The sequence below is a fragment of the Hyperoodon ampullatus genome (assembly GCF_949752795.1).
Source record: "Hyperoodon ampullatus genome assembly, chromosome: 18".
Taxonomy (NCBI): Eukaryota; Metazoa; Chordata; class Mammalia; order Artiodactyla; family Ziphiidae; genus Hyperoodon; species Hyperoodon ampullatus.
The window spans coordinates 60,375,879-60,390,961 of NC_136931.1; positions in this window are offsets into that span (position 1 = coordinate 60,375,879).

The window sequence follows — 15,083 nt, forward strand, 5'->3', positions numbered from 1 at the left end:
TGGGGAAGCAACTTTTAGAAAAAAGATTAAATTTAGGACCTTGAGCATAAGAGAAACAGAGTTATAAGTTATACCCCTCAACTGCCATTGGTTGCCCATAATCTCCCAGTTATGCGGGCAGTGGAAGCAAAGAAGGCTGGGAGGAAGAAGGAGAAGATAGAGTTTTTAGGCTGGTGATTCTGGGAGTGCAAAGGCCTCATCTTTTCACTCTCCTTTTTCTCCCTCCAGCCTTACCCTTCCAGGACTGTGCTGTTCTCCAAGAGAAAAGCCGAGAAAAGAAGGCGAAAATGACAGTTGAACTAGTGAAAGCCCTACCTCAGGTTAGTTATTTCATTTCTCCTTCTTGAAAGGCAGTCTTACTGTTTAGGACTTTGTAAAGCTGTTTTCCTTTTGAAAATTCCCTGATTAACAGTCTCATCTAAGGGCCTGGTTCCCACTTCTCCCAGAGAGCACTGTCCTTAACTCAGACGGCCTCATGGGTAAAGAAAACTGAGTGTGGTGAGGCACAGAGCCCCCTCTTCGTCCCACTTCATTTTAGTTATTTATTTTTTAAAATTTATTTATTTAATTTATTTTTGGCTGCATTGGGTCTTCGTTGCTGTGTGCAGGCTTTCCCTAGTTGCGGCGAGCAGGGGCTACTCTTTGTTGCAGTGCATGGGCTTCTCATTGCAGTGGCTTCTCTTGTTGCAGAGCACGGGCTCTAGGTATGCAGGCTTCAGTAGTTGTGGCATGTGGGTTTAGTAGTTGTGGCTTGCAGGCTCTAGAGTGCAGGCTCAGTGGTTGTGGCGCACGGGCTTAGTTGCTCCGTGGCATGTGGGATCTTCCAGGACCAGGGCTCAAACCCATGTCCCCTGCATTGGCAGGAGGATTCTTAACCATTGCGCCACCAGGGAAGCCCCCCCCACCCCACCGACTTCATTTTAAATTCAGTGTTGACACTTGTGAAAAGATTTGGTTTCTGTTATATGGAATAAAGGTGTCTCAGTATCAGTGAGTTGGGTTCCAAATTAAATGTGCATCGGATAGCCCTCTCCTGTCCTTAGAATGCATCAGGAATCATTCCTCTAGCTGAATTTTGTCCAAATTTCTGATTATATCCTTAAATTCTTAAACATTTCCCTTTATTTTTTATGTACGAATTCCCAGCCTCATTTGTTCACCTAAAAAATCTTATCCTATTTAATTTTTGCAAATTAAAAAAAATTTAACTGGTGATATCTGTACATAGTACAAAATTCAAGATGTAAAACCTCTCTCTTGCCTCCCAATTCTTCTCTTAAGAGACAGTAACTGTGAATTCCCTGGCGGTCCAGTGGTTAGGACTCAGCGCTTTCACTGCAGGGGCCCGGGTTCCATCCCTGGTCGGGGAACTAAGATCCCGAAAAAAAAAAGAGGAGACAATAACTATTCTCAGCTTCTGTTATTTCATTCAGGGATATTCTGTTTCTATGCATACACAGACACTTTTTTTTCCTGTCATAGCTAGTGCTTTGTTTGTGTGTCCTGTGTAGGAGATCTTTATCTACCCCTAGGGCATATAGATATTCTCCTATTTTTCTTCTAAAAGATTTGTTTTACCCTTCACAGTTAAGATTCTGATAAGTTTAGACTTGATTTTTATGATTTTTCTACGAGGGTAAGGCTCAAATTAAACTTTTACATTAAATTGTTACATTAAATGTGTAACCTATCATGATAAGCGAGGCAGAGGTTCATTTTTTTTCCCACTTGCCTGTCCAGTTGACCCATTTATTGAATAATTCATCTCTTTCACATTGATTTGGAATGCCACCTTTATCTCACACTAAATTCCTGTATATATTTGATTCTGTTGCTAGACTACATTCAATTTTATTTGTATTTCTTTTTTTAAAAATTAATTTATTTATCTTTGGTTGTGTTGGGTCTTCGTTGCTGTGTGCGGGCCTTCTCTAGTTGCCGCGAGCTGGGGCTACTCTTCCTTGCGGTGGGCTTCTCATTGCAGTGGCTTCTCTTTGTTGCAGAACACGGGCTCTAGGTGCGCGGGCTTCAGTAGTTGTGGCTCACGGGCTCTAGAGCGCAGGCTCAGTAGTTGTGGTCCACGGGTTTAGTTGCTTCACGGCGTGTGGGATCTTCCCAGATCGGGGCTCGAACCCGTGTCCCCTGCCTTGGCAGGCAGACTCTTAACCACTGCACCACCAGGGAAGTCCCTCTGTGAGTTTTTATTTTCTGATTTTTTTCCTCTTGATTTTGTCTTATGTGCCTCATTATTTTGAGTTAAGTGCTGGACTTTGTATATTTAAAAATCTTAGAGATAATTTAAAGCTTTGATGTCTTCCTTTTGATAGGGTTTACTTTTTTTTTGGCTGCACTGTGTGGCTTGCGGGATCTCAGTTCCTCGACCAGCGATTGAACCCAGGCCATGCAGTGAAAGCCTGGAATCCTAACCATTAGGCAAGCAGGGAACTCCCTATAGGATTTACTTTTTAAAATGGATTTTTTTAAATAAACTTTTTTTAATAATAGAAAATTTGCTGATAGCAGGGAGCATCCTTATGCATCACACTCAGCTTCCCCTGTTTCTAACCTCTTACATTAGTATGGGACATTTGTTAAAATTAATGAACCAATATTGATACATTATTATTAAGTAAAGTCCATTCTTTGTTCAGATTTCCTTAGTTTTTACTTAATATCCTTTTTCTGTTCCAGGATCCTATCCAGGATACCACATTACATTTAGTAGTTCTGTCTTCTAGGTAGTTTTGTCTCCTTGTCTGTGACAGTTTCTCATACCTTCCTTCTTTTTGATGACCTTGTCAGTTTTTTTTTTTTTTTTTTTTTTGCGGTATGTGGGCCTCTCACTGCTGTGGCCTCTCCCGTTGCGGAGCACAGGCTCCGGACACGCAGGCTCAATGGCCATGGCTCACGGGCCAAGCCGCTCCGCGGCATGTGGGATCCTCCCAGACCGGGGCACGAACCCGTGTCCCCTGCATCGGCAGGCGGACTCTCAACCACTGCGCCACCAGGGAAGCCCACCTTGTCAGTTTTGAGAGGTTCTCTGGTATTTTGCAGAACATCTCTCAAACCTGATGTTTTTTTCCTGGTTAGACTGGAGTAATGTGTTTTTAGAAGGAAGATCACAGAGTTCCATTTTCATCATGTATCAAGGGTTCATACTATCAATATGACTTATTACTATACCTTGATTACCTGGTTGAGGTAGTATTTGTCAGGTTTCTGCACTGTATGGTTACTCTTTTTTGTTCCACTTTTCCATACTGTACTCCCCTCTTCTCTGGCAACTACCAGTTTGCTCTCTGTATCTATACAAAGTCTGTTTCTGTTTTGTTTTTTAGATTCCACATATAAGTGAGATCATACAGTATTTGTCTTTCTTTGTCTGACTTATTTCACTTAGCATAATACCCTCTAGTTCCATCCATGTTGCTGCAAATGACAACACTGAGCATTACAAAGATTTTTATTTTCAGTGGAAATAAATGTGAAGATGAAAATGCCCGTAATACTTAAGAAAATTTGTCACAACCCTCACAGATATAGAGAACAGACTAGTGGCTACTGGGGGGAGGGGCAAGATAGGGGTACAGAATTTAGAGATACAAACTATTATGTATAAAATAAATAAGCCACAAGGACATATTGTACAACACAGGGAAATATAGCCACTATTTTATAATAACTACAAATGGAGTATAACCTTTAAAAATTGTGAATCACTATGTTGTACACCTGAAACTTATTGTAAATCAACTATACCTCAATTTAAAAAAAAAAGAAAAAAAATTTGTCTCAGCCTGATGGTGATGGTAACTGGACATTAAGTCTTTATGAAACTAAAAATTATAATTATTTCATTTTGATATTGTCTAAGTATATATTGGTTTGTTATACTCAAATTCAGCACACAAGTTGGATGTGTTGTAGTCTTATGCTGGGTGATTTCTCATATTGCTAACCAGGTCACTGTGGTATGGCCTGGCATGCTAATTAATTCTTAATGGTACAGCACAAAAAAATTGCATTCTAAATATGTTTTTTTATTATGTAAGAAAAAAACACAGCCATGTCAGTTCAATGCCTCTTTCCCCTGAAACACTAGGATCCCATAGAGTACCATTTACAAAATATCAACTTAGATATTCTTTTTTTGCTGTTTTTGAAGGTTCAACCACAGGTATACATCCTTACTTGAAGCCCTTGTTTACTGCCCTGTGGCCACCTGTCCATATTTTCCCATGCTGAGAAATGGATTAGCACCATCATATACAATGCAGTTTAGCATTTTAGGTTAGCATTTTCGTTCAATAAGTACTATTTTAGGTTAGCATTTAATATTATATATTTAATTTTTTTTTCTCTAAGGGCTAGTTCTCACATAAAGTAGGGACAGCTTAACACTTCAACTCGAAGTCATGTGTGGACATGAACATTGTGTGATCAAGAATGTCTTTGTGTCATTTCAGGACTTGGTGACATTCAAGGATGTAGCAATAGACTTTTCCCAGGAGGAATGGGAATGGCTGAACCCTGCTCAGAGGAGTTTATACAGGAGTATGATGTTGGAGAACTATCAGAGCCTGGTATCAGTGGGTGAGGATTTTTTCCCCTCTCATAGTTCAGAATTACCCTTAGGGACTCTTTACGTTTTTTGTTTTTGTTTTTTTTAATTATTAAAACTTTTTTTTTTTTTTTTTTTTTTTTTACTGTGTGTAGGTCAGAATCGAATCTGGGAAATAAAGAGGATATTCAGGAACTGATGAAAATTTCAGATTTAATAAGTGAATTTGGTGTGTATCAGATATTTCATGAGTGTGCCCTTTAGTCAGTTAGGAACAGGATGTGATGTGACTCTCACTGGTCTCCTGTGCTGCCTTGTTTCCTCTGTCCTATGGTCTTGTTACCACCGTTAACAAAGTTCACAAAGAGTATAGCTGGATTGTTAAAAATTCAGAATATTGCTTTAAAATCTGTATATTTTTATTAACTTGCAATAAATGAACTAGCGAGGCACAAACTATGAAAATTGCTTCAGATGTTCTTAGGGAAACTAAAATGGACACTTCTCAGCCCTGGGGCCCACCATTGGCTGGATTAGCTTTCTGTTGTCTAGAGGCCCCCCCACCGTTTTTTTCCTCATTTTCCCCTAGGAGGGTGTTTTATCTTTTTTATTATATTACTATTTTTTTGGCTGTGCTGCATGGCATGAGGGATTCTAGTTCCCCAACCGGGGATTGAACCCACACCCCCTGCATTGGAAGGGCGGAGTCTTAACCACTGGACCACCAGCAAAGTTCCTAGAGGCCCCCTTTTTTTAAACATCTATTTATTTATTTATTTGTTTATCTTTGGCGGCATTGGATCTTTGTTGCTGCGCTTGGGCTTTCTCTAGCTGCGGCGAGCGGGGGCTACTCTTCGTTGCAGTGCCTGGTCTTCTCACTGCGGCAGCTTCTTTTGTTGCAGAGCACGGGCTCTAGGTGCGCGGGCTTCAGCCTAGAGGCCGCTTTTAACCTGCTTGTGGTTCACTGAACTTCTTGAAACTAAATATGTCTTTCACCAAATTTGAGAAATTTTTGGCCATTATTTCTTCAACTAATTTTTTCTATTGATTTATTAGATAATTTCTATTGTTGTGTCTTCAGGTTCACTGATTCCTTCCATGTCTTCTTCAATGTCTTGTTAAGCCCATCTAGAGAATTTTTGTATTTCAGATACTGTATTTTTCAATTCTAGACTTTTTGCTTGGTTCTTTTTTATAATTTCTATTTCACTGCTGAGAAATTACAAGCATATTTTCCTTTACATTCTTGAATATAGATATTTTAACTGTTTTAAAATCCTAGTCTACTGATTCTGTGTTGTCAGTCCTGTGTTATCACAGGTTAGGTCTCCATTAATTGTCTTTTTTTCTGAGTCTCATTCATTTTTTCTTCCTTTTATGTAGTAATTTTGGATTTTATCCGGGACACTGTAAATAATGCATTGTAGAAACTCTGGATTCTGTTATATTCTTCTGAAGAATATATATATTTTTTAAATCAGGCAGTTGACCTGACTCAAACTCCAAACTGTCTTTAGGGGCCCCCCCTTTTTTTTAAGATTTGTTATTTGTTTATTTATTTATTTTTGGCTGTGTCAGGTCTTAATTGTGGCACGTGGGATCTTCTTTGAGGTATGTGGGCTCTTCATTGCGGCACATGGGCTTCACTCTAGTTGTGGTGTGCGGGTTTTCTCTCTCTCTAGTTGTGGCACGCAGGCTCCAGGGTGTGTGGGCTCTGTAGTTGTGGCACGTGGGTTCCAGAGCACATGGGCATGCAGCCTCTCTAGTTGAGGTGCACGAGCTCAGTAGTTGTGGCAAACGGGCTTAGTTGCCCCGCAGCATGTGGGATCTTAGTTCCCTGACCAGGGGTCGCAACCCCTGTCCTCTAGGGGCCCTTTGTATTACCTCACTTACTGCTGTCTGATGATCCTCCAAAAATGCTGGGCAGAATTTCTGCCCCGGCCCCTTAGAAAATGGTTTAACTTTTATAGAATTGACTGTTGGCAGTCCCACTAAACTATGCCAAAAGTTTTATGTAGTCTGTCACCCCTTGATCTATTCATTCCTGTAATGTCATTCCATCAGAATTAAGGAACCAGCTGAAATGCCCAAAACATGGCCAATTTTCATATCGATTTTTGTATGCAGGACTTTGTATCTCTAAGCCATATGTCATCTCCTTATTGGAGCAAGGGAAAGAGCCCTGGGAGATGAAGAGTGAGATGAGAAGAACCCCATTCCCAGGTGAGTGTGGAAGAACCAGATAGGGGAATTCTTTCTAGGTAATGGCTCAGCCATTTTCCAAGGTGATACTTCCTGCTTTCTTATGCTCTTAGAAACTTCTCAAGCCTTGAGTCACGCCTTGACTCAAGCCTGGGAGAAAACTGAAACTTGACTACTTAGCATGGGCTCCCCAAATATCTTCTCTTCTACTTGACTCTCTTCTAATAACTCATTTTGCAAAAATCTTTATCCAGCTCCTTCCCATCCTCTTTTCTTGTGCCATACAGACTTATATAAGCTTCTCTCCTTTTACATCTTTGCTTAACTCTAAAATTAGATGCTACCTAAAATCATAACATACCCTGCTGCTTAAATCTTTTTTTGCTTTCTGTTGCAAATAGGAAAAATCCAAACCCTACCAGTCCCTATGTAACCAGCTCCTTCCTACTTCTCCAACCCTATCTTCTATCCCTTTTTAGTTTTTTCACTATACTTTAGCCCAGAGTTTTCTAAACTATGCAAGGTATACAGGTATGTTCCAAGTTTGGTACAGGTATGCCAAGATCCTGAGTCTCTAAGCCTTGGAAAACCACATGGGGCTAGCAGCAGTCTGAGTTCCAAGTCTGGTTGCCTCTGGATCGTAAGCAGTGCCATGTGTCTTACAAATGTCATTATCAATGAGTGCCTGACATACAGTTGAAAAGCACTGCTCTAGCCCACTGGTCACCTTTTCTGAACTCACCAAGCTCTTTACTGACTCAGGCTTTTGAATCCCCTATTTTCTCTGCCTAGAAGACTCCTCTGTCAGCTCTCTGTCCATGCTTGGCTATCAGGCCAGAGCTCAAAAATCATCTCAGTGGAGGCCATCCCTCACCACATTGTATAGTGAAGTTTTGCCTTTTCGAACCCAATTACTCTCTACTAAGCCACTGTTTATTTTCTTTGTAACACTTAGGAGAGCCTATAATTAACTTTTTTCTGGTGTACATGCTTATTTTCTGCCTCCCCCAATGAACCAGAAGTTCACAAACACAAGGGAATATTGGGATCACATGTGAGAATTATGCCTTTATGAAATTCTCCTTTCACTTCTATAACAGTATTTGATCTTTACATTTGGAGATGATTTGGACCCTAGACTTCTAGGATCCTCCAAATACCCACATATTAGGAGGGAAATAAGCTGTGCTTAGACACACTTTATACTTTGGTTATGTAGGAAGCTACCATCTGACTTAAATAGGAAAAGAGAAAGAGGAACTTGCCTGATAAGAGGTAATAATCGGCCGTGGGAAGAATAGACGGAGGATGAGGGAAAGGGTATAAAGAAGCCTGTATATCTGCTGGGACGTTGAGTCATAGTATAGATGTAAGTATAATTCAGTGACTAAGATACCTCAGCATCTGCGTTGAGAAAAGCCAAAAAGATAAGGGACAACCACGACTCTCCATGGGAGGCTGGAGATGAAGGCAGCCTTCACAGACAAGAAAGAATTTGAGGGAGGAGGAGATGATGCTGTCAGTGTCTGTTTTTCTCTTTCTAGTATTCCCTCAGCCCACCTATGTAAGAAAAACTGTAGGTGATTGGTTCACTGAACTCTTATGGCCTCAGTTCTAGAATTCTTGAAGCTTGGGTGTTCCTGATACCACAGATGACCTGGGGTAGGAAGCTTGTTAACACCTCAGAGTCTTTCTTAACTTCTCTGGTAGATTTTATCCCTCCCATCTCTGAACTTTTATACCAATTTTACTTTTTTACCACATGGGTTCGCATTAGATATTCCATATCTTCTTCGTCTCAGATTACTTCCTTTGTTGGCCTTGTCTTCCTAATCACTTTCTGTACTTCTCAAGAACAACTGTCTAATTACTCTAATGTTTCTAATGCTTGACATGTAATAGAAAACTATTTAGGGAGCATTGGATTAGTCCATAATTTGCTATGGACAAGATGGGAAAGGAAAGCACTTTCTCCTTTGCCCTTTCTTGATATCACCTCTCCACTAAAGTTTTCTCTTAGTGTCACCTCTTCAATACAAATTTCTTCTTTATAGATTTATCGAGAATTTCTTATATATGCCTGAGTTTCTGTGATGCATGTGAAGTGACTTAGTAGTAGTGCGTAAGGCTCATCTAGTCCTTCCCCAAAGCTTATATTCTAGCTCACAAGGCAAGACAGGTACTTATGTGGCAGGAAATAAGAACGTGATTAATAATAGTGATACCAACCCACATATCGCTGTAAGACTTGTTTCTACAAAAAGACACATGGCAAAACCTATTAAGATGTGACACTTTTCCTACTTTCCACTTTTCCTGGTGAAAGTGAGAAGGTGAATGGAAAAATCCCTTAATATGCAGCCTGAAGTTCAGGGATCTATGAGAAGTGAAGAGAGTTTACTGTATTAAGACACATGGAAATGGTTCATACAGACACTATTTTCTGATTATGAAGAGATGACTCTAGGATTTTACCTAAATCCCAAGGGAAGTCACAAAGCACAAGGTATTTGTGATTTCTGGGAATCTACAGAGATTTTTGAGCAGCAGTAGTTATGTGATGATATTGGGTTTTAAACAAAGTTAGCCTAGCTATATATGCAAGTCTCCCAGAAGTGGGAGAGAATAGAGGAAGAGTTTCATTTATAGTCTGTTACGTTAATATAGGCATAACATATTATTACCATTGCATTACTACTTCAGGACTTTGTTATCCTACATTTAATTTTCTAAATCACCTTTTCCATGTTCCTCTATGAGGTCTCATTCTCTGAGGTCTGCTTGCATATTTGTTCAGTTGACATGCCTGTGTATCATACATTTTGTGGGATTCATTATTTCCAACTCACCTTTTCCGTGTTAAATGTTTCCTTTGTTATAGCCCATGATAAAGGAAACATTTGCTTTTTTGAATCTTTCAGATTGGGAATCTGTATATGAGACAAAAGAATTACCTCTGAAGCAGTTTGTGTGTGATGATGTATTAATGGAGAGAATTATAAGCCATGGACTTGAGTGTCCCACTTTTGGAGAAGATTGGAAATGTGAAGATCTTTTTGAGAGGCAGTTGTTAAGCCAAGAGACATTTATCAGGCAAGAAACAATCACTCATAAAGAAACCCTTACAGTGGAAATAGACCACAAATATAACAAATCTGGGAAATTTGTCCCACTAGACAATATAGAAGAGAATATTTATAATCACAAGTCAGATAAAAAAAGCTTTTCCAAAAATTCCATGGTAATAAAACACAAGAAAGTCTATGCAGGAAAGAAACTTTTTAAATGTAATGAATGTGAGAAGACCTTCACCCAGAGCTCATCCCTTACTGTTCATCAGAGAATTCATACTGGAGAGAAACCGTATGAGTGTAAGGAATGTGGGAAAGCCTTCAACCAGAGTCAACACCTTGCCCAGCACCACAGAATACATACTGGAGAGAAACTGTTTGAATGTAAGGAATGTAGGAAAGCCTTCAGCCAAAATGTTCACCTTATTCAACATCAAAGAATTCATACTGGAGAAAAACCATATAAATGTAAGGAGTGTAGAAAAGCCTTCAGCCAGCCTGCGCACCTTGCTCAGCATCAGAGAATTCATACTGGAGAGAAGCCCTATAAATGTAAGGAATGTGGAAAGGCCTTCAGTGATGGCTCATCCTTTGCACGACATCAGAGATGTCACACTGGCAAAAGACCCTATGTATGTATTGAATGTGGGAAAGCCTTTAGGCAGAACACATCCCTTATCCGTCACTGGAGGTATTATCACACTGGGGAGAAACCCTTTGACTGCATCGACTGTGGGAAAGCCTTCAGTGATCACATAGGACTTATTCAGCATAGGAGAATTCATACTGGAGAGAAACCCTACAAATGTAATGTGTGTGGAAAAACCTTCAGCTATGGCTCATCCCTGACTGTCCATCAGAGAATTCACACAGGAGAGAAGCCGTACGAATGTGATATCTGTGGGAAAGCCTTTAGCCATCATGCCTCACTCACTCAGCACCAAAGAGTGCATTCCGGAGAGAAGCCTTACGAATGCAGGGAATGTGGGAAAGCCTTTAGGCAGAGCATACACCTTGCTAGTCACCTGAGGATTCATACTGGGGAAAAACCCTATGAATGTAAAGAATGTGGAAAAGCTTTTAGCATCAGTTCACAGCTGACTACTCATCAGAGAATTCATACTGGAGAGAAACCTTATGAATGTAAGGAATGTGGCAAAGCTTTCAACCAGAGAGCACACCTTGCACAGCATCATAAAATTCATACCAGAGAGAAACCTTTTGAATGTACTGAATGTGGAAAAGCCTTCAGCCAGACTACCCGCCTTATTCAACATCAGAGAGTTCACACGGGAGAGAAACCCTATAAATGTACTGAATGTGGGAAGGCCTTTAATGATAGCTCATCCCGCTCTCAGCATCGGAGACTTCACACTGGCCAAAGGCCCTACGAATGTGTTGAGTGTGAGAAGGCATACAGAACAAAATCGTCACTCATTTGTCATCAAAGATGTCATACGGGGGAGAAACCTTATGAATGTAGCATGTGCGGTAAAGCCTTTAGCCATCGGCAATCCCTTACCGTTCATCAGAGAATTCACTCTGGAGAAAAACCATATCAGTGTAAAGAATGTAGGAAAACCTTCAGCCAGATTGGACACCTTAATCTACATAGAAGAATCCACACTGGAGAGAGATCTTACGAATGTAAGGAATGCAGAAAGGTCTTCAGACAAAGTGCGCACCTTGCTCATCATCAGAAAATTCATGCTGTAGAGTCATCTTGGGCCCCCAGCTCTTCCTCACCTTCTGTGTCACCAAGTCCTGTTGATATGTCTGCTGAATATTTTTGGAATTCATCCACATCTTTCCATTCTCGCTGCCCTAGTCCAAAACACTGTCATTTCACCTGGACTATTCCAATTGTCTAATAACTGGTCTCCTTGCATCCTCTTTTGTCCCCTTCAAGTTCATTCTTCACACTACTGCCACAGTGGTCTTTTCAAAAGGTAAATGTAATTTTGTGACTCCCTTAAAACCCTTGCTATGAAATTTTGAACTACTTGATGCATACAAAGTGCTCAGCACAGTGCCTGACCCAGACTAAGTGCTCCATAATGTTAGCTCAGTATCCTTCAGAGTCTGCTTGAAAGTTATTTTTAAACAGTGAACTCTGGAAGGCAGTATATGTACTTGGAGATCATAACAATTTTGGAACTGAAACAATGTGTATGATGAGGATTAGCATGAGTAGTATGTTTAAAGCTTGAGATCACCACAAAATAAGGCTGTGTTCCTTTGTTGGTGAGGAAATTCAGTGTGACCTGATACATAGAATACGTTTTAGGAAATGTCTAGAACTCTGGATAAGACTGGAACAAAAGAACTAGAATTTACTGGGAAGCATGTAAGACTATATTTATTCAAGGCAGAAAGTAAAAATTCCTAATATTTAAAATGGAAGAAACAGAGAACTTGAATAATGTAGCCTTCTTCTAAGACACCTGGGTTAACAGATTAATTCTAAACCTTCAAGGAATCATAATTAAGCTGTTCTAGAGTGTAGAAAAAGTAATTGAAATGGATTATTTTGCAGTATTTGGAATACTTCTTTCATGAGGCTAATTCAACCCTAATATCAAACCCAGAAGAAAAAAAATTATAGATGAATTTACTCATGGTTTTATATATAGGAAGGAAATTATTAACCTCTGTTAAAGAGAATAGAGGTTCTGAATAAATGGAGATCTGTGTTTCTAGATGGAGGTTTCAATATTGTAAACATGTTTGTACAGTCAGTTCCGGTCACAATCCCTATAGGATATCTTTACATTGACAATTTTGTTCTGAAAATCATGTAGAATGGTAAATAGGAAAGCATCACAAGGAAATTTTTGAAAAAGATCGTATACCCATGAATTTAGTTTATTGCAAAAGTAATTATTTTTCATGTGTCAGTGGGAGAGATGGATTACTTAAATGGTGCTTGACAGTTATCCAACTGGAAATAAGGTCAGATCCACATTTCACCCCTTACAGAGAAGTTCATTCAATATGATTAAAGATGTAATAGGAAACAATATTAAGATTCTAGAAGAGAATGTAGAATATTTCTATCCCTTTGAGTTTAGGAAGGCTTCGGTAAGCAGGACACAGAGTCCAGAAGTCATGAAGAGAGACAGAGTGATAGGACCATGTAAAAAATTTAAACTTTTCCACGGTATAAGACACTGTATTCAAAGTTAAAAGGCACATGACAGACATATATATATATATATATATATATATATATATATGTACATATATATATATATTTTTTTTTGGCGGTATGCGGGCCTCTCACTGTTGTGGCCTCTCCCGTTGCGGAGCACAGGCTCTGGATGCGCAGGCTCAGTGGCCATGGCTTACGGGCCTAGCCGCTCCGCGGCATGTGGGATCTTCCCGGACCGGGGCACAAACCCATGTCCCCTGCATCGGCAGGCAGACTCTCAACCACTGCACCACCAGGGAAGCCCCCAGACTGAGATATATTTTAACCATATATTACGAAGTATATAGCCCTTAAAAAAGGGCTGTTGGAAAGCAGCAAGGATAAGGTAAGATACACAGTCTGACAAAGTCTGATAAGATGAGATACACAGTATAACAGCAACTCTTAAATGAAGAAATTAAAAGTCAAATAAAGGAGGATCTTAATTGCACTAAATGATCAGATAAATGGAAATTTTAAAAGTCCTCAGCACCAGCACAAACCAGCACACATTATATGGATAATATCCAGTACTGTTGCAGATGTGAGAAACCATATTTTTATATTACATTGGGTGGGTAAATAGGTGGAAAGCCATTTTAGAAGGCAATATGGTGTGACCTGTCAGTATTTAAAATGTAATTAATCACTGCTGCAATTCTACATCTAGGAATTTATCTTCTCGAAAAGCACAGGTGCAGAAATATAGATGCATAAGCACATTCATTACAGAATTGTAAAAAACTTGGAACGGTTTAAATGTCCAGCAGTAGTAAATTGGTTACTTAATTGTGGAAAATCAGTTCAGTAGATTATTAAGCAGTCACTGGAAAGAATGAGGTGGACCTCTATGCTCACAAAACAATGTAGTTTATTGAGAATGTAATTTTCATAACTATGTAATATGATGGCATAGTTATAAACACATAAACTTTTTAAAGTTAAAATTGTGAAATGTGTTGTTTTTGTCTACAACACAAATAGAAACCATGCATACACAAATACAGACTCCTTCCCCCCAGCTGTGTTGGTTGGGCTGTTCTGATGTCATTCGCTGAGGTTTTGTTTGCATTGCCAGCTGTACACAGTTCACTTTAATACAATCATATACTCTCTCCTTGGGACTCAGGAGGAAGCTGAATATGAGTCATCCTTTGGCCACAATTTTAAGATGGCTCCTGAGTTCCTGCTGCTCTGCTTGCTAGAGCTGACGTGTTTCACGTTCTTTCTAGGTTGTTTCCCACCAGCATTTTGCTTTCATTTTATTTTATTTATTTATTTACTTACTTAATTTATTTTTGGCTGTGTTGCTGTACATGGGCTTTCTCTAGTTGCAGCGAGCGGGGGCTACTCTTTGTTGTGGTGTGCGGGCTTCTTGTTGCAGTGGCTTCTCTTGTTGCAGAGTAAAGGCTCTAGGTACAAGGGCTTCAGTAGTGGCGGCGCATGGGCTCAGTAGTTGTGGTGCATGGACTCTAGGGCATGCGGGCTTCAGTAGTAGTGGTGCATGGGCTCAGTAGTTGTGGCTCGCAGGCTCTAGAGCACAGGCTCAGTAGTTGTAGCACATGGGCTTAGTTGCTCCGCGGCATGTGGGATCTCCCCAGACCAGGGATCAAACCTATGTCCCCTGCATTGGCAGGCGGATTCTTCACCACTGTGCCACCAGGGAAGTCCCTTGTTTTCATTTTAAAATTAGATTAAGTTTTTTTGCTGTCAAACAAGGAAACCTACCAATATAGAAACTGGTAGACTTGAGTGGGTTTTAGGCAAAAGATCCTTAGAAAATGTGGAATTATTATTAAAGTACGGTTATTGGATGAAATGGAGCAAAGCAGTGTAAGGCTCCTAATCATGGAAGTAATATGCCTTCATAGCAACTGTAAAACAGCTAATCAGCTGCGGTCTAGATGGCTTTTGCTTTGGACGAATTCAAAGAGGACAAGAAGTGCCAGTCCAAGAAATATGTATGATGTTTGTTCATAGTGGAACTGAATAGTATGAAGCAAGAAGAAAAAAGGGCTTATTTCTTAAACTTTTTGCTTTAAGGCATCGAGTAGAACAC